At 40.5% G+C, this 24,870-nt stretch overlaps 1 protein-coding gene across 5 annotated transcripts in view; it reads left to right on the top strand.

The window, feature by feature from the left end:
- The window catches only part of camkmt (calmodulin-lysine N-methyltransferase), a 116,617-nt gene that overhangs the window by 45,302 nt on the left and 46,445 nt on the right, over window positions 1–24,870 (top strand). The window lies entirely within an intron of this gene.

Raw genomic sequence — 24,870 nt, forward strand, 5'->3', positions numbered from 1 at the left:
AGACTTGAGCCACCTGCCATTTCTGTATATTTTCCTCAGAAAATGCAAAAAAATTTGTGCAGCTGTTCATTGAAACAAGCGCACACATTTATGACAAGGTTTGTACAATTCTAAAAAGCCTGAAAGTCATATATAGATTATATGTTATCACCTACAAAGAATTTCATTGTAACTCTAAGTATAAGAGCAAAAAAACATAGACATACAACTACCAAAGTACAACAATAAGATACGTAGATGTGGCCAAATTAATATGACAGGTATTTTCCCAATGAATACTCCGTTTCCTAAAACCCAGCATCATACCCTGAATGTCCAGAAGTTCAACCCAGCCAAAGGTTTTCCATTCACAATAAGACAGTTAGAAAATTCTCCGATTTTTGACATGTTAGAAAGGAAAGGAACTGAATAACAGATGAATTATGATATACAGTGGGGCAAAAAAGTATTTAGTCAGCCACCGATTGTGCAAGTTCCCCCACCTAAAATGATGACAGAGGTCAGTAATTTGCACCAGAGGTACACTTCAACTGTGAGAGACAGAATGTGAAAGAAAAATCCATGAATCCACATGGTAGGATTTGTAAAGAATTTATTCGTAAATTAGGGTGGAAAATAAGTATTTGGTCACCTCAAACAAGGAAAATCTCTGGCTCTCACAGACCTGTAACGTCTTCTGTAAGAAGCTTTTCTGTCCCCCACTCGTTACCTGTATGAATGGCACCTGTTTGAACTCATCATCTGTATAAAAGACACCTGTCCACAGCCTCAAACAGTCAGACTCCAAACTCCGCCATGGCCAAGACCAAAGAGCTTTCGAAGGACACCAGGAAAAGTATTGTAGACCTGCACCAGACTGGGAAGAGTGAATCTACAATAGGCAAGCAGCTTGGTGTGAAAAAATCAACTGTGGGAGCAATCATCAGAAAATGGAAGACATACAAGACCACTGATAATCGCCCTCGATCTGGGGCTCCACGCAAGATCTCATCCCGTGGGGTCAAAATGATCATGAGAACAAAGATCAAACAAAGATGAGCAAAGATCCCAGAACCACACGGGGGGACCTGGTGAATGACCTGCAGAGAGCTGGGACCAAAGTAACAAAGGTCACCATCAGTAACACACTACAACGGCAGGGAATCAAATCCCGCAGTGCCAGACGTGTTCCGCTGCTGAAGCCAGTGCATGTCCAGGCCCGTCTGAAGTTTGCCAGAGAGCACATGGATGATACAGCAGAGGATTGGGAGAATGTCATGTGGTCAGATGAAACCAAAGTAGAACTTTTTGGTATAAACTCAACTCGTTGTGTTTGGAGGAAGATGAATACTGAGTTGCATCCCAAGAACACCATACCTACTGTGAAGCATGGGGGTGGAAACATCATGCTATGGGGCTGTTTTTCTGCCAAGGGGACAGGACGACTGATCCGTGTTAAGGACAGAATGAATGGGGCCATGTATCGTGAGATTTTGAGCCAAAACCTCCTTCCATCAGTGAGAACTTTGAAGATGAAACGAGGCTGGGTCTTCCAACATGACAATGATCCAAAACACACCGCCCGGGCAACAAAGGAGTGGCTCCGTAAGAAGCATTTGAAAGTCCTAGAGTGGCCTAGCCAGTCTCCAGACCTCAACCCCATAGAAAATCTGTGGCGGGAGTTGAAAGTCCATGTTGCTCGGCGACAGCCCCAAAACATCACTGCTCTCGAGAAGATCTGCATGGAGGAATGGGCCAAAATACCAGCTACTGTGTGTGCAAACCTGGTAAAGACCTATAGTAAACGTTTGACCTCTGTTATTGCCAACAAAGGTTATGTTACAAAGTATTGAGTTGTATTTTTGTTATTGACCAAATACTTATTTTCCACCCTGAATTACGAATAAATTCTTTACAAATCCTACCATGTGAATTCATGGATTTTTTTTCACATTCTGTCTCTCACAGTTGAAGTGTACCTCTGGTGCAAATTACTGACCTCTGTCATCATTTTAGGTGGGAGAACTTGCACAATCGGTGGCTGACTAAATACTTTTTTGCCCCACTGTATATGACCAATTTGTTTGTTTAGTTTAGTTGTAAAAGAAACGGATGATATCATGTGTAAGCACAATGCAGAACTACTTCGCATAATATTTACAGTGTAGTTAGATCTATGGAGTGAAAAATGTACAGCATCGCTGATATACTTATGAAAGGTCTGGCCTCGGCATGGCACGCGTTTGCTGAGCTTTTGTATCATACATAACCGCGGCTTTGTCAACAGTCTGCGGGGCAGATCTCTTCCATCTCAGGTTAATCCCACAGAGAGAGAGGGATCCCAAACCTGAATATTACCGCAGCTCAAATCTCCTCACAGTCAGACGCCACTACTCACATCTCACACCTTCACACAGAGGGGTTTGCATGTCAAGATAAGTGGAAAAGGTAAAGGGAGACAAACACACTTCTGCGCAGCACACTGAATAGCAAATGCACACACGCAGGCAAAGTACATATTCGTATAAAAACATACACACGCACGGAGATAGACCCATACAGAGGAAAGCCACACGTACAGTATGAATACACACAGATGCATGCGCACGCACTCATACGCAGACACACACTGGCAGTGAAGCTCATCTGTGTGCTATCTGCTCTCTTCTCTCTGCAGTAGGCAGATAAGTGCCATAGTCAAACCAGCGAGGGAGAAACACTGTAGTAGATAGGCCCTGTAGCTGCACTCCGTATGCCCTGCGGTGGCTCTGTGCATGATTGTGTTTGGAGGGACTAAAGCAGAAATTTGCTTTAAATGTACAGAAATCATTCCTCGAGAATATCAAAATTTTATGTAAACTTTTAATATAAGTTAACATGAGAACGTAAAAGTACTTGTTAGGGTTGAGTTAACTGAATTCTGCAGTCTTCTTTATTTGTGCACAATGGAAACAAAAAATCTAAAATTATTCTTCGCACACTAAATTTAGATTTCTATTTTAAAGGTTTGTCTTCGATTAACAATGCTGTCATGCCCTGTTCCCCTAAATTCACATTTATTCAATTTTTCTACTACCATAGAAAATTAGCAAATGCTCTGATCTGTCATTTCAAGTGCTGTTGGCAAGATGAGTGATAAGACCTGAAGTCACCTTCCTCTCCTGCTATTCAGAATATTTCCACTTTAGAAATGGCTTCTTTTGACGCTACATGTCTTTGTCTAATCTGTTATGCTTTTCTTTATGGAGCCATCTCCCCCATTGCCTATTTTCCCTGGCTATTCGTATCTCCCCTCATTATTTGTATAATCATGTGTTTACTGTCTGCACAAGGATTAAAAGGATGACCCCAGACTGCTAACAACCGATAATGAGAATGAACTCTATAATAGCCAGATAACTGGTTTGCTGTTTTATGGTCTCGTTTTTGGTTTGCTTCTCTTTAGCCTATGATCTATGAGTCAACGGTTGCATGAACTAAATTTTGTTGGAATTAACACTGGCAGACTGAGGCAATGTCGTAGACTGCTGGAATGGCCTGAAACAATATGGCGTTTTTGGTTGGACCTTAGCATTTTCTATACAGCTGCAGCATCTTTGAACCTCTTTGACTTCTTTGCCAAGATTCCTGTCTGCCTCTGTGCGCTCACTCGAGCCGGTGTAGTATTGTACAGTAAAGCACTGGTCTGAAGAGCTCCATTGATCTGTACACTGACCAATAGACCCATAGACTGCTGCAAAGTCCTATGGGTAATATAAAAAGTGGCTGCAGTTTATCTCCTAGCAACATACAGTAACATTATCCTGGGGTCTTTCTTCCTCTGTGTTAGGCTCTTTTTTTCTTTCTTCTCCTTTTTTTTTAAATTTTGTTCTGCCTTCTCAGACCCAACAAACACTTGAGTAGACTCCTTTTCACTGCCACTACTCCCAGTGTGTGTCTCTGTGTGTGTGTGTGTCTCCCTCAGGGGTCCTTGTGCATGTCCATCTCTGTGCTTTCTACCATGCAGGATAAAAGCCTTTCAGCTGTGACTGCTGCCAAATCAGCCCCTGCCACACCATTGCAACTCCACTCCAGCACCGGTTAACTATCACACTGCTGTCATTAGAGACAGAGCATGTGTGTCTGTGTGTAGGTGTGTGAGAGAGACCAGGAGAGAGAAAGAGATACAGAAGATGAGAGGGAAAATGAATAGCAGGCTCAGCAATCTGGGTCACAGGATTCAGACGACTGAGCACTAGTGATATGTTTCTGATCAGGTCCACTACAGTGGACTGTCTCAGCACTAGCTAAGAAAACACTCACACTGGACACTTTGGAGGTATTGTATGCTTTGCTATTTCCTGTAAATTTGAGAAAAAGTGCAAGTGTGTGCATTTAAAAATTCTAAAAACAGACAAAAACACTTTTTAAAATATTTTTTGGCAGTTAGCCTTTATTGGATAGGCCACTGGAGAGAGTTTTACAGGAATTCTAGGGAAAGAGGAAATGGTTTAGAGTTGACTTGAATCCTAACTCCTGCTGTAGCCTTTGGCATATGGGTGACCTGACCTCAACCAGGTAAACCACAGGAGCATCTAGAACCACAATTTTTTTTACCAAAACAAGCACCAGTCCATTAGTGCTTTTGACATATGCCCGAAGAGCCAAAACCCTGCAGAACCCTTTCCCTTATTTTTAGTAAGTCAAAAAACAAAACAAAAGATAACATTTAATGTTGAATTTGTCATACTAACAGTGTCACTTTTGTAAATATGTTTAGAGCTTTAAAAAAATTGTTCCAAGAAATGAACAGCTTAAAACTATATTACGGCAAAAAATATGACACACTACAGTTTATATGTGAGTCCTCACAGTTTTCAGAGCACATAACCCTCCGCAAAAAAATATGAATCTTTGGAGGATGTTCATAACTAAACACTTTGGCTTCATGAAAAATACCCCAAAGAGTAAAAGATTATTATGGATTCACTCAGTGTTGAAGAAGAAACTATAGAATCAGCTTGTAATTTGCATTTCTAAAACAAATATCTGCACAAATCTAAATATGCAAAATCATCGGCTGTTAAAAGGGTACACAGACCTTCACAAGCTGTTGCACCTGGCTGATTGAAAGGAAGCATGGCCCCAACAAAAGAACTGTCATCTGGAACAATGGAATAGACAATAGAAAGGATTATACAACTCCTTCAAGAAGAAAATCTGACATGGAGTGTGGCAAAAGATGTTGGTTGTACCCAGTCAGCTGTGTCTAAAATCTGAAGCAAGAACAAACAAGTTGGGAAGGTTATAAAAGAAGACAATAGGGATATGTTACAGAAGATATCAGAGCAATGGGATGGAAAACTCTGCCTTGGAAATAAGGATGCACAACAAAATAAATGAAAAACTAAGTCAGTGTTTGTGACAGAAGTATAAGAAATCATCTAAATTAAATGGGATTTACACAGAGAAAGACAAAAAACAAGTACACGCAAGTAGGGTAACATCTAAACAGAAGAAAACGAGGTTACAGTGTGCTAAAGAAAAGCAATAATTAAACTGTGGATTGTTGAATTAAAGTAATGATACATATAAAGTTGACTGCTTGAAGAAAAGGACCAGGGGTGATTGGAAACATTACCCCAACAAAGGTGTATTTTGGATTATGTAACTTTTCATGATTACGTAACTTTTCCAGCTCACAGCTCATATCAGAGAACAAAAAGGATTAAAGTTGTTAAAATTATGTTAAAATACAGCAAGCAAATCCTAGAAAACTGATCTGTTAACCACTATCTGAAAAAGTTGGGACATAAACAATATTCATGTTGTTTTTCTTGAGTGAAATGTTTTATTTCTCCTCAATAAATAAATAAGCAATAAAGCAACAGGTAATTTGGATACCACTTATTGAATACATTCTAAACATTCAAAAGGACCCCGAAAAGAAAAAGGTTAAATAAACTCTTCTTCATGTTATGTTCAAAGGTTTTAAGTTACAGCCTCTCCAAGCAGCTGAATGAAGGATTTATTGGGCACTGCTGCTCTCTAACTGCTATGGTAGCAACTTAAGGTTAAACCAAAATAAGAAACTTAGTAGGGTTAATAGGTCACTTCCACTCTCGAACTCCCACTAACCAGCTCATAATCCAGGTGGCTTACCTGTTGATTGTGTATCAGAGACCCTAAGTGGCTTTGCTCAAGAAAGTCCTTTAAGGGATCAAACAGTTGTCCTATACAGCCCACATGATGAGATGGCCTCAGATACTGAGCAACAAATGCAGACTTTACACTTCATTTGCATTTCAGTATTTGCTTTGACTAAAAATGAAATAAAAGTGCAAAACAACTTTTTCAATCCTTTATTTTCTTTTCTATGGTTATTTCGTAAATTGTTTATCCCCCCTCCACATCAGCTTAGAGGACCTGTATGTTGGGATGTTGGTGGCTTTCTCACATGTGATACTCACTACCGTTTCTGCTAGGCTATGGCCAGAACTTGGACTTGTCATTTAATTTGTTTCCTTTTCTTTTCATTTAATTTGTTTAATTGTCACACGTTCTCCTTTGCAGTGAATTGTTAAGTTCATCAGGATATGATAACCATACTATACATGATGGCTTACGTGGGACATGCAGGATAACTGTCCACTCTGTAAAGGGTTTTTGTTTGTGTGAAGCTACTTTTGGCAGCTGCTACACAATCACAGGCAAGCCACTTGGGAGACTTAAACGGGGAAAGTGCCCTATTAACCTGCATTGTGAGCTGCAGTGGAGTTTCGTGGTCTTTGACCAAAAAGTAGGGAGACTTAGCTACCCCTGTCGCTCTAAATATTAATTATAAGAATTAAAAATAAAAGAATGATTACTTTCAGTTTAGTTGTATTTGCTTATTTCAGTTCTTTACATTTTATACTGAATTAACTCTGCTAGAGGTAATGCCAGTGTTGCTGTTTGCTGTTTTGTCCATTTGTCTGTCACCACGATTACCCAAAGACTACCGATCCAATGTTCCTAAAATTTGTTAGAGTGATGGGTCATGGACAAGAGAAGAGCCTCTTAAAGTTTGGTATTGATCAAAATGGTTTATTTAAATTGGATGGGTTTCAGATTTGCATGTCATAGGTCTACCTATAACTACCAATTTTCAACAGTCAAAGGGTCTCTGTCAAAAGCTTTTCTATTTTCATTAAAGGTAAAACATAGGAGCAGGTTTGCCTCTGATTCCTAGTTCTTTCATATTGCAAAGACTTTCATTAACAGGATTCTGCAGAATCTTTCTGCAGAGTGTAGGGAGGGTGTTTGCAAAGTCACGAGGTCTTCATTTTTGGTTTGCTTGATAAAGAAACCTTCCTCCCCCTCAGTAACAGCTCCTCCTGTCTTTACAAACGACATATGCAACATTTCTACAGCAGTACTGTCATGTATGTGGTGCATTAATTACATAAAGGCATCTGCCTTTATGTGTTGAATAGCGATGTTCCTCCTAGTCTGTTTTGAATACTGTAGTTCACAGTTGACGTGTCCTTAGGAGGGTTGTGCGGTGTGGGTCTATTTAACAGCTTTACAAAATTCTTGCTATCTGTGTAGCTGCTGCTCTGGACACCAGGTCTACAGTACATATGGGTCAGTCTATTGGCAACCTGTTCAGGTTCCTACTGGGAGCTAATTGTCAGACTGTCAGTATGGTTCTTTTTGCCAACCTTCACACTCCTTTTCAGCTCTCTGTTTGCCTTTGCAGGCTCTGCTTGTCCCTTTGCTTTCTCTACTTTAGTGCAGCCTGTGTGCAACTTGTCTTTTACTCTCTGTCTACTCTGCAAAGAAGAGATGAAAGATTCAGATATGTTCATTCCTTGTGCTTATTTGTCTTTGGTCCCAACACTTCCTGACAGGTCCTTGTTAAAGTCCCTTTCTGTGCCATTGGGTCAAGGCTTCCACACAGTGCATCGTTTTTGAACCTGTGTTTGCTGTCTCTGTCCAGTTTTTCTTCAATTTTAGTTTCAACTTGGGTCTTTGCTTCCCTCTTTACCCCTAGGACACAGGGATTATTTTCATTCTGTGTGATTATTTCACACATCCGCACATCAAGGTCCAGTAAAAAAGATCAGCCTGTTCTGGTTCAGCATTTAGAGTCATAATAAAAATATTTTATATTGAAACATGTTTTTTAATGTTTGTTTTATTAAAATGTGACTGTAAACAGTTTGGTCTGGGGATCAGTTTGTTGACCGTATAGGTTCAACTAAAAATATTAGGTCACATCACTATAGCATAAAAGCAAATGTATAACATGCAGGGTGCTCTAACAAAATAAAACCCCACACATACACATGTGAATTATTATTATTGTTCTAATAACACACACACGAAGCATATAAATACATGATTTAGTGCAACCCTCTCTACTGCTCCTGACAGTTGGAATGAAATCATGAGCAGAAAATTGGGACAAATTAGGGGCAATTAAATGACAGTTGGACAGTAATATGTTCATTTTCTGTCTTCTGTAAGTGGTACGGACAGAGAGCGGGGGGAAAAAACGAGGGAGGAAGTGGAACATATTAGTCAAATAGACAAAGCAAATTCCTAGAAAGCAATGAATGTAGGTGCTTGGTATAAATTCAAACAGGAAAGCGGTTAGTCAGCTTTCACTGTGACAGTCAGCCAGTCAATAAGTCAGGGAGAGAAAGAGAAGCAATTGGAGATGTGCTCCCTTTATCTCCAATCAGCTAGGGCTGGAAGAGCACCATTGACCTCAATCACAAACCTGCACAGGTTTGTCTTTGGAGCTTTTTTTTTTTTATGATGCTTGTGTGTTTATCTATGTGCGCAAGCCACAACACAGTTTTCATTACGTGTTCTGGTTTTAGAATTTACACTTTAAGTGCCGTGTAGTTATTTATGCTAACGGAGACAGTTCAAATCTTTGCTTCTGTAAACGTAACCTCTCTTGTCTCTCTAGTTTCCTCTTTTTGGTTTCAAAGTGGATAGCACCGTAAAGCTCCTCCACCAGATTGACAGTCCTTTCACAGATTTGGTAACTACTGTTGGGGAGGTCTCTGTCTCCTTAAACAAGAATACTCCCCTGGAGCCTTGAATGTGACTGGAAAAAAAAATTGGTGAGAAAATCCTCAGCAGGAATGCAAAAGGTTAGCAAAGTGGCAAAGAGATGGGGGTGCTGAGAGCTGACACATAAATGGAACAACGAACAAGAGAGAGGAGAGGAGCGCTTTTTGACAGCAGAGGTGAGGGGTCAGATGTAATCAGCACCTCTGTAATTCTTCTCAGCAAGTCAATTCTCTGTTTGTTTGTTTTTAATATTCTCTCTCCTCCTATCCCGGGTGTGTATTTGTATGTGTGTTTGTTGGGAGGTGCGGCTGAGGAATGAGGAGATGAGAGGCTGACTATCAGATGGCACGTGACTGTGTGGTTAGCCCCCTTTCAGCTCACGTTGTGGGTCTTTGATTATTTTCGGGGGCTACAAAGAATAAAACATTGCTTTTTTTTATCTTTGTGTTTGAGTTTGTAGAGCGGAGGGGTTAAAGTGATGCATTTGGAGCAAAAATTTAAGCACTTCTTCTCTTTATATACTTTCCCCTGCAACCTTTTCTGTGCTGTCAATCATTCCAATTGTCATGGTGAGGAAGCGAATTGCATTAACATGGAAATAACACATTAGGTATGCTTCAGTTTGCATGTTTGCCATATGGCATACGGTATGTCTCATTCAGTGTATTTGGTGTTTGTGAGCTGTGAGTTAACCGTGTTCTCCTTAGTGTGTGTGTGTGTGTGTGTGTGTGTGTGTGTGTGTGTGTGTGTGTGTATACAGGTTAGCACTGACCCATATGAATGGGTCTGTCTCTCTCTTTCAGTCACACACACATGCAAGCAGCTGTCATTAAAACAAAGACATAATGACCCTCATGCTCATCCCACATTACACTAACCAGCCCGTTCTCCCCTCACAGCTGGCTTGTGTGTTTGTGTATGTGTGTCCTGTTGTGTGTGTCTTTGCATGTTGTGCAGTCAGAAAGTGTTGTTGAGGAAACAACAGGGTTGATAATTGGACATGTCCGTCGAACACACGCAAACAAGTGCTGTCCCCTCCCTACCGAGGAGCTATAAACATGTAAATGAGAATGTCGCTCTCCTCCTTTCCCACCTCTTCGTCCATCCCCTCCATTCCATCACTCATTACTTCGTCCAGGGGCCAATCAGCGTGTGCGGGAGAACAGGACACGTCGTCTAGTTGATCCTGGCAGGGATGCTGGCTGAATATGAAGGCAGGGGGCTATGCGTGCTCATTAACATGTATAGCAGGGGATAGTGCTTTTTTTTTGGTTTATTTTTGAAAGACAGGAAGATGATAACTTATCTGTTGGGCTTAGAACAAATAAGAACAATCATATGCATTTTTGTTTTTTGACTTGGAGAAGGCAGAGAGCACAGTAAAGGTCACAGAAAATAGTTTTGCAGGTTTCAGAGGAATGTGAAAGCTATATGAATTATGTTCAGTAGTTTTTTCAGTCAACAAAGGGCTTTATTTGTGTTCTTTTGCAGCACTTATTCTGTAGAAAACTGAATTGTGTGAAAAATAATAAATTGAGATGACAAACATGGTTTTAGTTAACATTTTCTATATTTAACCACAACATGGATTTAACCTCCATTTACCTTAAAACTTTGCATTATATGCCAGCATTAGTTATTATAGAGAAAACCTGGCAACCCACCGGCTAGTCTTTGGGCCTGTCCATCAGTCACAAAACTATTAAGCTAATCTTTTTAGTTTGTTGCCTATCAAATACCATACCGAATACCATCACTCATTTGCTCTCCACACCGACTGTTTATCTGCGTGGAGCTAATGTCTGCTTCAACAGGATTGTTCAACAAAACTTTGACTACAGCTCAACTACAAACAAAAGTCAGAAGGTTATTTTCTTTTAAACCATATTTGCAGTTGCAAAATAGGCATAATAGGCTGTAAGTGTTAGTTTTAGGTTGTGTGCAGCAGTTTGACAGAAAAGTGATGGTTTCCTTTGTCGAAACCAATTCCGTGTGTTACAGATCTTCATAGTTTTGTTTTTGGTGTGAATTCAGTCAGCTCAAATACTTGACAATGGGCTGAAAATAGTAATAGTAAGTCCATCAGTCAGTCAGTTAGTCAGTCAGTCACACAGCAAGCTTTTCAGCCAGTCAAATTTCTGTCAAATTTCTAAACAGTTTTTCAGTCAGCCTGATAGTTAGTCAAACAGCATTTCAGTCAATCTAGAGTCAGTCATTTATCTTCCTGCTCCTCTATAATAGGCAGTATTAGACTAAGTACTGTTGACTAGCTGTGCTAGTGGCAGTGTTGCATTTACACAGAAAAGCTTCCATCAGTATCCATACAACACCAGCAATTGTGGCGTCTGGGAGGCCACAGGAAAGGTAATTTGAGCAAAAGAAAATGACACCTTGAGGAAAAAAAGGAAGATCGAGCAGTGAAAAGCAGAAAGTAAAAAGAAAAGAAGAGAAAAATACATGGTGATTTACGCAAAAGTCCAAATGACAGGGAATTGGCCACAGACACCTGACTGTGTTATTATATCACCATCAACAACGGCGTGCTCCTCTGCCGGGAGAAAGGCGGCGAGAGGCAGGAAAGAAAGGAAAATAAAAAAATAAATAAAATAAGTGAAGATCTCCCCAACACAAACAAAACCCCCCAAACAAACGTGTTTTCTTTTGGCTTGTGCAGTGAGTGCAAGGCTATCAATTCAACCTCCCTGGGGCTTTTTTAAACGGCACCATTGCTCGCATCTCGTTGTTGTCGTATTGTTTGTCGGCGTCCAGGCGGGGCCAGGCAGAGGAGGTGGTATCAAGACGAAGAAGGGACAATTTGATGGATGTTTGTTGATATCTAGACCACTATGGCTCTGATTGCCTAACATTAAACCAGCAATAACAGGCCAATCATCCCACTTACACCTCCACACGCCAAGCTGCCGAATTGGATCAAACTAGCTTTTTCTCTCTGTCTCACTCATCCTCGCTCGCTCTCTCTCTCAGTCGATTCCTTGCTCTTTTCTCCTCTCTCCTGACATGCTTATTAGCTGATATTGATCCAGGCTGGTCAATTGTCAGCTCCTCTCATCCGCACCGTATTGACGGCATAATCAGTGAGAGAGAGGAATGGAGGTAGAGACGCAGGGAGGGAGGTGTAGGATGATGGGCAGATGAAATTTTCTGTCAGTGGGTAAATTATTGGCTGCTGCCTTGTTGATCCACAAAACTACTCATACCTCCCGGACACACGCAAACACACTCAATATCAGTCTCATTCACGAAAGCTAAGTTAATATTTGAGTGCATTTATATAAGAATTTGTTTGAAGTAAAAACTGATGTTCATTAAATGTTCAGACTAATCTGTCCTTAATAATATTCTTTGCTCTGGAAATGAAGAGCGCCTCCACTTTCCAGCCAGAGAAACAAGCTAAATCAATTTCATAGTGTGTTCCCTTATTTAAAAGCAAATCACTAAAAATTTATGCAAACATTAAGCGTCAAAGGAAAATTGATCTTTCCAAAAATATCCACATATGTATCGTAGGTTTTACAGGACTTGTGTCAAGTATAGCACATCCCAAGTTGTAGAGACTTTAGTTAAAGTGTATGGCTCATTGTCAGATGCCAGTCATGCTCAAACAAGCTTAAGTTCTCGGTTTGTTCTCCACATTGTTGACAATGTTTTTTCAAAAATAGCTTTGGGATTCACTTCAAGCACTAACCCATTGTTTAGGATTTGAAAATGCCTTTGTGTGTATGGGTCTATGGTGAGTATGCGAGCATATTATAATTAGAAAATGAAGTCTCATTTGATAAGTGGAGTGTCATGTCACATATGCCACTTGTGTTGCGACTGTGCCATGGCCCCATAGAGCCTCCCCTGACTACCCTGCCTCGCTGCCCAGCTTCAGGGTTCCGTCTCTGGGGAGAGAAGCAGCTGGCATGGCCTCTCTCTCGCTGGAGGGCTGGTGCCCATCTTATGTTCTCCCTAACACTGTGCAACACACACATACACACTTGTAAAAAACCCCACAGTCACACACAACTCCTTCTGCACATTAAGGTTTAATCAGGCACTTAGCTGGGCATCTGTTACGGCTCTGTCAGCGCGGCGCGTTAAGGACCTGTCGCCGCAGGTTACAAGCCTAACAGATCCGCGGACTGATAGACCCCTGGCCCACTTACTGGTTGACGTCACAGCTTTTTCTGCTCAGTTTGAGGAACCTTTCTGAGCTTCCAGGATGACCTCCAAGTCAGTTGAATTTATTTGGCTTTTATTCAGTTATAAGAGTAAATAACAACATTAAGGACTGAGTCAAGAGAGAAGTTGCATGCAGATGTACGGTTGTCATTGCGATTGGTTTGCATGGTACTATGTCTCAAAGTCTCTTGAGCTTCTTTCAAACCTTACATATATTGTTTTCCTAATCTCTAATCCTAATCCACATGTTGTAGGAGTCCAGCCTTAAACAAAATGTACCTGTCATATTTGAATATTGTAGAGAAAAAATGTTACTTTGCAAAATGGTTTATTAACAACTGTTAGATGCTTCTTTCTGTTTATAAAAGCACATATAAACTACACATCTCTGCTCAGAAACTCACAGGAATTCTTATTTCATTATCTCAAGGCCAGGCAGCAGAACATTTTTTTCTATTTAATGGGATTTCTATGTTTGCATCATAGTAGGTTGTCTAAAAAGAGAAGGATCGGGAAAGCTAAAAGCGTCTATATTAATGATATCCATATTCAGGATAACCAGGTCATAAAGGTTTGGTTGCAAAACTTGATTAGTCATTCTTAGCAAGAGGTAAAGGAGAAGTATTATATATTGTGTTGAGAGTAAAGTAAATCAAATGCATAGACAAATGTATTTTTATAGTGCCAGCTATGCATATTAGATAAGTAACAGTGCTAACTAACTATGCAATGTGTACGGAGGTGTTCAAAGCTGATCAACATGTTGTTCTTGCCATGACAAAAATATGATTTTCATATGTTTTTTTTTTCTCCCTAGATTCCTTTTTACATTTTTATGGTAATTTTTTTTGTATTTATTCTTATTTGCACTCTGATTGCAGTGCCTGCAGGTTCAAATAGGAAACCTTGGAGCAGGGTCCAAAATAGATCGGGGGACGAAGACTGGCTAATTGAGTAGCTAACTCACATTGCCATCCACAGGCTGTACATAAATATTTGAATAGATAAATGATAGCTAAAGTATTGAACTGTTAGAGGATGTCATTTGGAAAGGTGTTGGAAATAATAAAATTAATGAAAAAAGTTTAAAAGACAGAGAATGGCACAGGTGAAAGCATTATTAGACAGACAGACGCAGTCACCTTGGCAGCTTCTTCATTGATCTGAGGAAGTAGTCTGCTCTTTCCTCAGGCACCCATCTTCACACACACAAACTCCAACACACTGTATTGAATGAACTTCCTTAGTGAATCTGTCATCAGGGAGTTGGCTAGTACCATATGAGTTGTTTTGCATGTGTGCACAGCACATGCACACGATCCCAAAATACCACTCCCCGTTCACACCTGCTGCAAAAGCACTGTCTTTGCCGTTTTCTCCTCATGGATCCCGTTGACACACACATTTCCTATTCCCATGCACACACACGCACACACACCTTCCTGTAGGTTTTGAGGTGACATTGACGTTGACAGTTTGAGCACGGGTTGGGGTTTTTTCTCTACGACAAGTAAAATTAGCAGTCTGCCAGGAATTCTTTTCTCTGTTTTTTTTTTCTGCCTGCCTGTCCACTCACTCTCTCTTTCTCTGTAGATGCTCTGTTCAGTGGCCTGCCACATCGTTTCTCTTCCCTGTCAGCGTACACACATACTTGCACACTGTTTCGTTCCTCTGTCAGCCTCTCTGTGCTGCCTGACGACTTAATAGCTCCCAGTGAGTGGATTTAAGCAGTCTGCCTGTGTGTGTTTATGTGCACTTGTCACGCCTGCAATATTCATATGGTGATGAGAAATATTCATTTCGTGGGGGTGGGTGGGTGCTTACGTCCTCGGATAGGAACGTAATTTTTTGTTCCTTGTGCTCAGACTCCTCCTGGGCTCAGATTGTAAATATTTTCACTTTCCCGCTTTTACCAATCTGCGCAATTGTGGGACAAAATCAGGAGTTTTTGTTGAGACGTTTCGGTTAATGGGAACTGATAGAAGCTTAACATTCATAACCTGCTGCCAGACCCTCGGATAATTTCAAACTGTCTTTTTTCCGTTCTTTTTTTTCCCCAAATTAGAATTGTTGCTTTGGGGTAATGCCTGGAATAGCTACTAAGGCTTGATTTTGGTCTGGTCGGAATGTAAAAGAAAATGTAACCAGGTGCGTTAGTGTGCAAGATACATTAGTGCGAAAAATAAAGTTTTCATATGACCCCTGTGCAGTTTTATGTAAAAACAGCACACCCTATGATTCAGTAGACTAACTTTATAAGCAGTCTCTTTTATGACTTTACTACTCCTCTTTATAACTTCAGTTTTTTAGGTTTATGCACAGCTCTTTTAAAGTCCCACCACAGCATTACAGTTACAGTTGACTGATGTCTTGACTTTGACTGATGCATTGATTCTTTACTTTTTCAGTCAATCTGTTGTAGATTTGCTGATTGGGATCTTTGTCCTGTTGCAGGAATTTCGCTGTTAGATAGGTGACCTCACATTTGACTTGAGAATGCTTTGACATATAGATCAGATCATGAGGCTGCAAAATACTGTGCTTGATGGGATCACATGTTTGTGCTGATGTGCTGTGTTGCTTTAAATGTGGAGATGTGCATTATGGTCAGACATTGTTCCAGATGTCCAACTCACATAGGAACGATTTGTGTCTTTGATATTGGGTTGGAGGATCACCAAAACTATCTAAACTTTTAGAAGAAGTTAATATCAATTTGAAATTCCAGTATATTTTGAAGATTTTCACAGAAGAAAGCGCCAGAGTTCATAGACAAACCACGTTAACCAATGGACTTGTTGGTCTGCTGCTGGCCTGTGTGGCTGTTTGATTTGGTATGTGTATGTTTAATTGTTTTAATGAGTTAGTTTAACAGTTTGTCTAAAACACAAAGTCAGATGAGAATGTTTTTCTTTTTTTCTGCTCCTCTTTCGCTGTTTCCTTTCGTGAAGTGGGCAGCCAGTCTCGGCTGCCACCGGTCCAAGCCTTATCTTGACACCGGAGCAGCAATCACAGGCTGGGAGATTGCACGCTGTTTATTTTGTGTCAGTGTGTTCACTACGACCCTAGGGCCAGAATGCAAACACGCACACATGCACGCTCACACATAGATTCAGTCACAGCGTTGCTCACTCAATCACCACACATCCCTGTTTAAAATGGATGGATGATATCTTGCCTTTCACTATTCACATCTCTGTTTCTCTCTCTCAGCAGTATGACGCTTAATCTCAGTGTCGCTCTTTTTTGTCTGATACAGGGCAGTCCCAATGCATTTTTATTCACTATCTTATATTGCTTTTTTTTTTTTTATTCAAAGCCTCTTTTGTATCTGTGTGTGTCTGTCTCTGTGTGTGTACCTTTGTGTGGATGTATATGGAAAAAGAGTTTTTGTATATGTGTTCAGAAATTTTAGTGTGTGTTTGCATGTGTATATGGATTTGTGTGTGTCTATGTGCAGACTTTAGGTCGCTCTCTACTTAAGTAAAAATCAGCTAAGCAGCACCATCTGTAACAACATCTGTAACCCTCCAAACCAATGACAGGGCTTGTCTGCACTGACTGACAGCAGACATTGTCCCTGCCCCTGCTGGTAACTTGTGGCAGCAAATTGGTCTTCTTGGGTGATGATGGGGTGACTGGTGTGTTGCTGTGTGTGTGCATGACAGAGAGAGAGGGGTGGCAGAAAGGATGACTGGAGCTTATTCCTCCCAATCAAATACTAACCCTGACTGTATGAGTGAATGTTCGCGTGCGTGCGCACTTTCCTCCCGCTCACTCATCTCAAGACTCTGACAGTTTGCTATTGTTGGCCTGCCTCTGTCACAGATGTCAGACAGGCAGAACAAATCAGTCAAACCTACCTCATCACCCAAAAGAAAAGGAAAAAAAAGCAGTTATAATTTCCATCCTAATGCACAATCATTAGCAAACTCATCAGTCATAAGATGTTTACAATGCCCAATGACCCGAATGGCTGTTTCTTGTGACATTTAATTGTCACTGTGCCCAACAGCATTCCCAAACTCTTCACGGTTCATGTTTAAAGCCACACTTGTAAACTGTCGTGAGTTACACAGCATAGATTAACAGAGGAGGAAATACTGAGAGCTCTTCCGGGGACTGTCATAAAAGCAACAGCTCATAAAAATCAGTTTAATTTCCTGCTTTCTTTTTTTTGGTTGTTTTGAGAATTCACACAAACTTACAAATATACGCAGCTTTAGTTGTTCTTGGTCTTAAAGTATTTCTTTCTTCTTGTTGTACCACATTTATGCCCCTCCTAACTACTCAGTTCTCTCTTTTTGGTGTGTAATGCTCAGGTAGTCTTTCCCATATCCTTTTCTGTCCATTCTTTATAAAAGAAGAAAAAATGGAAATTGTGTGACACTGGCCTTTCTCCAAAGTTGGTTTGGACAATCCGTCTGTCCCATCTGTTGAAAAACTGGACTATGTGTCACGTTTTGTTCCTAGAACACCAAGGAAAATAAAGTGTCTGTAAAGAAACGATGATGGAAATATTTGTTTTTCTCTGATAGGCTCATCTGGCTACTTTAAATCACAGAGGTGAATATCTCACTCAGAGTGAGCCCTCATATGCACATACACACAAGTGTGTGAAGGAGGAGGCTTTCCATGGTACAATAGTGGACCAAGGGGCACGTCCATTATGCTTCAGCATGGCTGTATAAGTGCTTCTTTGTCACTTTGCACAATGGACACATTGTGCAGGTAGTGTGAGTAACTTTGTGGTGTGTTTTACTTGGAGTTGAACAGACATTTTTTCTTCTTCTTCTTTTTTATTTCTGTGTTCTGTATAATAACAATGTTCCACTGATTGTGTATGTGCACACCATTGTGATTTTTCAGTTTGACTTCTTGCATTCAGAAACTATTCAGTCACCATCAGCGGCTCCCCATTGCCCCAGTAAAGGCCCTCCCTGCCTGGACATTTGAAAAGAGACATTGGAGAAACGAGGAAATGACCCGTGCTTAGCCACACAACATGCTAGCTGTGCTCAGACAATCAGCATAGCATTAGTAGGACTGTTGAATAGAGCCATCATGGCTTCCTAGCCCTGGGGAGCCAGTGATCTGCCTATGGGCTTTATGGAGAGTGGGGGTCCTGCAGAGTTGCCAAGGGCCAGAGTAGAGGCCCATGTGGACCCAGTTAGAAACTCCTCCTAGCTTCACAGGAGCGAGTGTTTTTGTGCTGCAATCTGATTGGTCTCAGAAATTGTCCTGCAGTAATGGCAATTGAAAAATATCTGAAAACGTAAAGAACTAGCTTGAGAGGAAAGAGCAACAAGTCCTGAAACAGATGGTATGGACCCTTCAAAGCCCTTATCGCATAATCGCAGAAAACTGTAGCAATTTCTCAAAGATACTCGAAACAACCAGCTTGTATATAACTGCTGCACATTTAAAGGGAAGAGGTGGCCACAGCAAGTATTGGTTTGATTTAGTTCTTTTTTTTTTCCCGTTTCCTGGTTTGTATGGTATTCATTGATAAATAGAAATAAATAGATATGGACATTTTCAAGGATTCTTAGTTTACTGAATTTTGTTAATTAAAACATTACGGAAGTTTTCATCCATGCAAACTGTCAATAAGTTGCTCTGGTTAAAGTATGTCTATGTTTCACATGGTACTAATTTGAGCTTTGCCGACCTGTTTGCCTGCACATTTCACACATTAAGTGTGATAAATCTGTTATATTTTCTGTACTTTCCTCTGTTCCCCTGCCTCCCTTCCTCCCTCAGGTGTTGTGGAAGGTATTATTTTGAAGAGACCTGTGAGAGAAAGAGAGAGAAGCAGACAGAAAAAGCTATAGGGGGAGTCAGAGAGGGCTAAGTGGCCTTTCGTTGCCCCCAGGGTGTGCTCCGTTGGCGTCCGTGGGTGCTCTTTGTCCAGAGCTTTCACTGTGATTAGAGCGTTTGAGTTGACAATTCACTTAAGACCCCCTTTCTTTCTTTGCTCTCCCTTCTACTCTTTCTCTCGCTCCCACAGTGCCCCCCTGCACCTCCACCCTCCATCCTGTTGCTTTCTCTCACACACTCTCAGGGTATATTACCTGTTCATGTAATGCAGTTAAGCTCAGCTAGAAGCCTTTCCTCGTAATACCACTTAATTCCCCATGTGGCAGCCAAGGTAAATGCAGGAGAGAAAAGAAAGCGAGTGATGACCAGCGATGGTGGTGCTGGGGTGAGTTTGGGAATGAACTAGGAAAGTGAGAGAGGGAGAGGGGGGAGATGAGAAGAGAGAGTGGGAGCAGGCAGGAAAGGTACCATCCACCCTATTGCTGCTTGGTGAACCTTTGCCATCAACCCAGTGTGATAATGGCTCTGATTGCAGAAGACCAGCATACCTCTGCCTGAGAGCCTCATGTAAAATATAGGACATTTTGCAAAAGGCAGTAAATATGTGAGGCCTGGAGTGGTGGCTGGAGGCTGCACTTGGATTAGTCCTGGCCGGACAGCTAAGTGTGAATGTCCAACCTCCAACTGGGAAAATTCAATGTAACTTAATGTTAAGCTGTAAAACTAGCAATTTAAGGTGGCATTCAGAATACTACCTGATTTTACAGACAGGGATGTGACATCCTGTCAAAGGGAGTTATGCATGTTGCTTGAAACAAATAGTCAGATTACGTAGACAATATGATGTGACAAGGTTCATACAACATAAAGAGAAGGCTATATACACACACAGGAACACAGTGAGGGCTAATAAGGGGTGTGGAAACAGGTGGGTAACAACGGGTGAAGATAATTAACATAATGAGACAGGGGAAGTTAAACTAGACACAGAGGGCAATAACTACCATAATAAAACAGGAGGTAAGGCACAACTAAACAGAGGAACGAGATTAACTTCGTGTAAGGAAAGACTGAACGCTGAAAGACAAAGGACAAACAATATCACCAGTGTGTGAATGTGTGTGTGAATGGGTGAATGACTGAATGTAGTGTAAAGCGCTTTGGGGTCCTATGGACTAGAAAAGCGCTATACAAATGCAGGCCATTTACCATTACCATTTACCAATAAGACGATTAAACAGGTGGAGGAACAGAAAGGAAGCACAGAGAGAACTAACTCAAATACAAAAAAAATGAGTAGCTCACAATAACTTGGAGTTTAGAATAAAAAAATGATTTTTATCCAAAGAACAGAAAACTTAACCAAGCACATATTCACTAAGAGAAAAATTAGGAACCCTTCTGTAAGACTAAAGATAAATACAAAGCAACTGGGGACAAAAATACTGTGGAAAAACCCCCTAAAAGTTTCAAGATGACAACTATAAAAATCAACAACAAAGCATATAAGAAACTGAAGGAGAAAATACCCAAATTCAAACTCAACAAACAGGCTGAGCACATATAGAGGACAGGGGAGAGGTAAAATAAACAAAATATATATAAACAATTCTATATTTCATTAAGAACAAGGAGCAAAACTTAAATATTAAGGATGCTCAAAACAAAAAGTCTATGTCTGTGTCAGAAAACGAGCCATGAACACCCAGGCACAGCCAATGACTACAGCATGGCTTTAAAATCACACTAATTCAATATCCCGTGTAATATTTAAATGTATGATATGATATAATATTATATTTAAATTCTCAGGCTGCTTAGACTTATGATAACTTCTTATATCCTTAAATGTTGCTTTAAGTGCCTCTTTTTTGATGCAGGTTATTCCTTTACAACTATGTAAATATTCATATAATAACATAAAATGCCAAAAATTGTGTTTTTCTGTCTTTATTCATAAAATTCTTACGCTTAGGAAGGTTCCGAGGATCATATGTTAATACACATTAAAGTTTTTATATAATGGACAGTTAATTGATTAAGCTGCAGATTATTTAATAATATAAATGCTACACTTTGTGGTCAAAAGAGTTTGGCAGCTCTGCTCTCAAAAAGTGAAAACCTTACCTGATTTAGCGTCAGCAGCCATTCTGTCCCCGTACAGGCGTTCACCTCTTCCAGTGCTCCGGTTGCTGTTAGAAGTCCTATACTCTCCACTTGCCTTGTCCGCTTGTGCTCCTCTACTGTGTAAATTCAGGTGACCTTTAACTTGAATTTTATTTGGGTAATAGAAGAAAGTCAAAGAGACATAAATCTGATGAATAGAGCAGAGAGGGAAGAAGAGTTTTGTTATTGTGACCGAATAAACTCTTGCAATTATTACATGTTGTTAATGAGTACATAATGGTGCTCACTGCAGTTCAGTTCGGTTTAGTAACTTTCCCCCTTACAGCAACACTCCACTAAAATCTGGCTGATCTGGGGGAATGAATCCATGTGCACAATGTCAATAAAATTGTGACGTTCTGCTCTTTGGTTTGTGTGATTTCACTAAAGATTGCTGTTTGATGTCTGAGTTGAAGCCAGAGAGCCAGCTTAATTGGTGTCGTAGCAGGAAATGCACAATGACACACCACTGAAGGGGATCACAGACAAAACTTTTTAATGTTCCCCGTAGTTTGGGCTTCTGACTTGACTTGTTTTAGTCTCTGACCTGTTTCTTTATTGCTCTTTCTTTCCCTCTGTTCAAAAATGTACCGAAGAACAAACTAATCTGAAATTAACTGAATGAAAAAGTATCTTTTCTTAAAATCTACAACCCAATATCCAGCCAGTGATAGAAAACGAGAGAAGAAAAAATAAGTAGGAGGAAAGAGAAGAAATTGCCAAAGAGAAAAAGGCATGGAGGAGAAGAGGGCAGGGAGAAGAAAAAGGAGCAGGAGGGGCTGACATTGCTCCTGGGTTAGTGCTCCAAAACGGAGTGCTAAAATCGTTTCAGCTCAGATAAAGCTCTGGCCACTGCCAGGCCGCCCCAGGATATCTGCCCCGTTCATCTGCCTCTCCAATGAAACGCCTGCACACAGGGAGCCTTCAGGCAGCCCATCACACACACACACACACACACACACGAAAGTGCTCGCACACGCGGACACTAACTCAGTTGGAAATACACACAGGCACCGCTGTATCACACACTATGCATACACTTGCCTGCCTCTCATGGTGAGTTTGTTGCACAGCAATTTATTTCTCTTGAGAGAGAGAGAGAGAGAGAGAGAGAGAGAGAGAGAGAGTGTGACATAGAGCCCAGGGGTTCGTCTTCCTCTTATGAACCTCCCAAATTAACACTCTACCTCCATCTCACCTCCTATCAGTCAATGCTGCTCACACCCGTTTGACTCATCTGCACATTCAGTTCACAGTCACTACTTTGCTTTGCTTTTCATCTTTCTAATATTTTTTCAGTGACTGGACTGAGACTAAGAGACAGGAAGGGAGCAGAGAAGAGAGTAAAGTGGGATCAAAGTCAATAAGATTTCTGTGGATTTTGTGCTAAAGCAGTGGTAGAAATACTTGCAATTTTTTAAGTTATTAATGTCTAATAGAAAAAAGAAAACTCACAGATAATCACACTGAATAAGGGCGGTTTAGTTTGGTCAGCTTGGTGCTGGCTCGTCCTGGACTGGAAGCACCTTGGCGGGCAGTTAGTTTTTAAAGAGGCTAAAACACATACAGTTACTGTATTTTCTGTAGCACCTCCTACCCTCATCCAGACTTAAAGCACAAAATACTGCTCCTGTGTTAGTTTTTATCAACTGATACACAGCTGTCATCTTTTTGACAGGTGAGTACAACAACCAAATATAACCAAAAAGTGTGGTAAGACTGGGCAATTAATGTAGCTTTTCAAGGAAGATGCCATACATGTGCAATTTTAGTGAGTGAGTGAAACAGATGTTTTTGGATTGTGGAAATTTGATCCAACTTTAAAAAAATGTTATTTTAAAAAAGATATTACCAGGATAATCTTTAGTTGCAGCTTCACATGCATGGAGGTGTATGCATGTATTGCCTGTAGTTACTACAGGTGTTGTTTGGATAATACTTGCATATGTGATACCTGGTTTGCCACAGTAAGAGCATTCACAGTCTACTTACACAGTTAAAACAAAGCCACAGTCAATTTGACAATTTTACCCCCCAGCATCGCTGTCATTCAGTCCTAAACAGATCTGCCTCTCCGTGTTTACCTCCTTCACCCTTCCTTTTGGTTCTTATAACCTCCCTTTTATTATGTCTTCATCCATCTCCTCTCTTTTTCCTTCGGCACCTCTTCACTGAGATAGAAAATCTAGGTCTCATGTTTAAAGCATCAGTGCAGTTGTTGGGCAGACCCCTGGATATCTCTCTCTCCCCCCCCCCCCCCCCCTTTCTTCCCCTCACCCACTCCACATCTCTCTAACTCTTCCTGAATATATCTTTTTATCCTCTTGTCAGTTGCCTCTCTCTGAATTTTGCTGTCTTTTTGGTGTACAGCCCATGGCCTCCTCTCTCCTACGCTGATGAGCTCACAGAAGTAGAAAAAAACCCCATCCTTAAGTGCGGACATGTTTTCATCGAAAATTATACACACTCTGCTATATTCCTACTTATCTCATACTGACTTGTGGTGGAGTGGGTGTAGGAATTCAGGTTATAATTTCCTGTCTGTCTTTTTTATGTATAACTGGAAGAGAAGGTCACATATCAAAAAAGTCTGCGGAAGAGAATATTAGTGAGTTTAGTGAGACAACCATGACAGAAAAAGTGAAATATAAAAATGTAATAGCATTTCTTCAAGTGTTATAAAAGCATTATCAGTAAGGTGTTCACTGACTGAAGCAATCTCAGCTTCAAGGTAGAAATAATAGTTGTGGCTGTGGAGCTTTTGATGGTTGACAGCAGATGAAGCTCAGTTGTCAGTTGTGAAGACTTAACTAATTGATTTGTTGATCATCAGAAAATTAGTATGCTGTATTTCTTTGCTCTGCGTCGTTGGAAACAGAATATCTTTTGGTTGGGGACTTTTGATTCATAAATTCATAAAAACTCAGTTTTCACTGTTTTCTTATATCGGCAAACAGTTGATTCTTAACGTCGCGGTTTTGTTGTCAGGTTAAGGGGCATCTCCTTGTGCACTTCTAAAGAGCCTCTGGCACTGTTGCTATTTTTAAATTGTTCTTTTACTTGGATGAGATGAATTTGCAATTCATCTGGATTTCCTCCAGATGCATACCCTTCAACTTGAATTTCATTTTAGGGAAGTCTTGTCAGAAGAATGGATTGAGAGGGAAGATTAAAAAGGCGCATGTTGAATGTTCTTACTTGGATACCTCAGATGTTGAAGTAGAAGTCAGAACTAGTTAGAACCTGGGGGGATGTATTCACGAATGTTTAACCATGTAGATATTTAAAAAACAAAACAAAGGAACAACAAAGCAACGAGATTTCTCCTGGTTGTGTCTGTGATGTATCTCCTTCAGGTCTGGACGTCGCCTCACTGAAGACCGGTGCCTGTGTTGTAGTTGGTGACTCTGCTCTCTTCACTAGATCTTCAGTATGAAGTCTGGTCAGGCTCAGACAGAAGCTGATGGTTGCTGTCTGCTCAAGTTTAATAATCTTATTTAAATTGCAGATCTTAATATCAATTGTCCTGGAAGTGTTGCAGTGTTCTTAATCGCACTAAGATGGGAATGAAATTCAGTGTTATTGATCTTAAAATTACATTCATATAACATGCTACTCAAGTACTGAAAAAAAAACAGACTAGAAAAGGACATGAGAGACACAGAAGGTAAA

The sequence above is a fragment of the Astatotilapia calliptera genome, chromosome 13 (assembly GCF_964374335.1).
Source record: "Astatotilapia calliptera chromosome 13, fAstCal68.1, whole genome shotgun sequence".
NCBI classification, from domain to species: Eukaryota; Metazoa; Chordata; class Actinopteri; order Cichliformes; family Cichlidae; genus Astatotilapia; species Astatotilapia calliptera.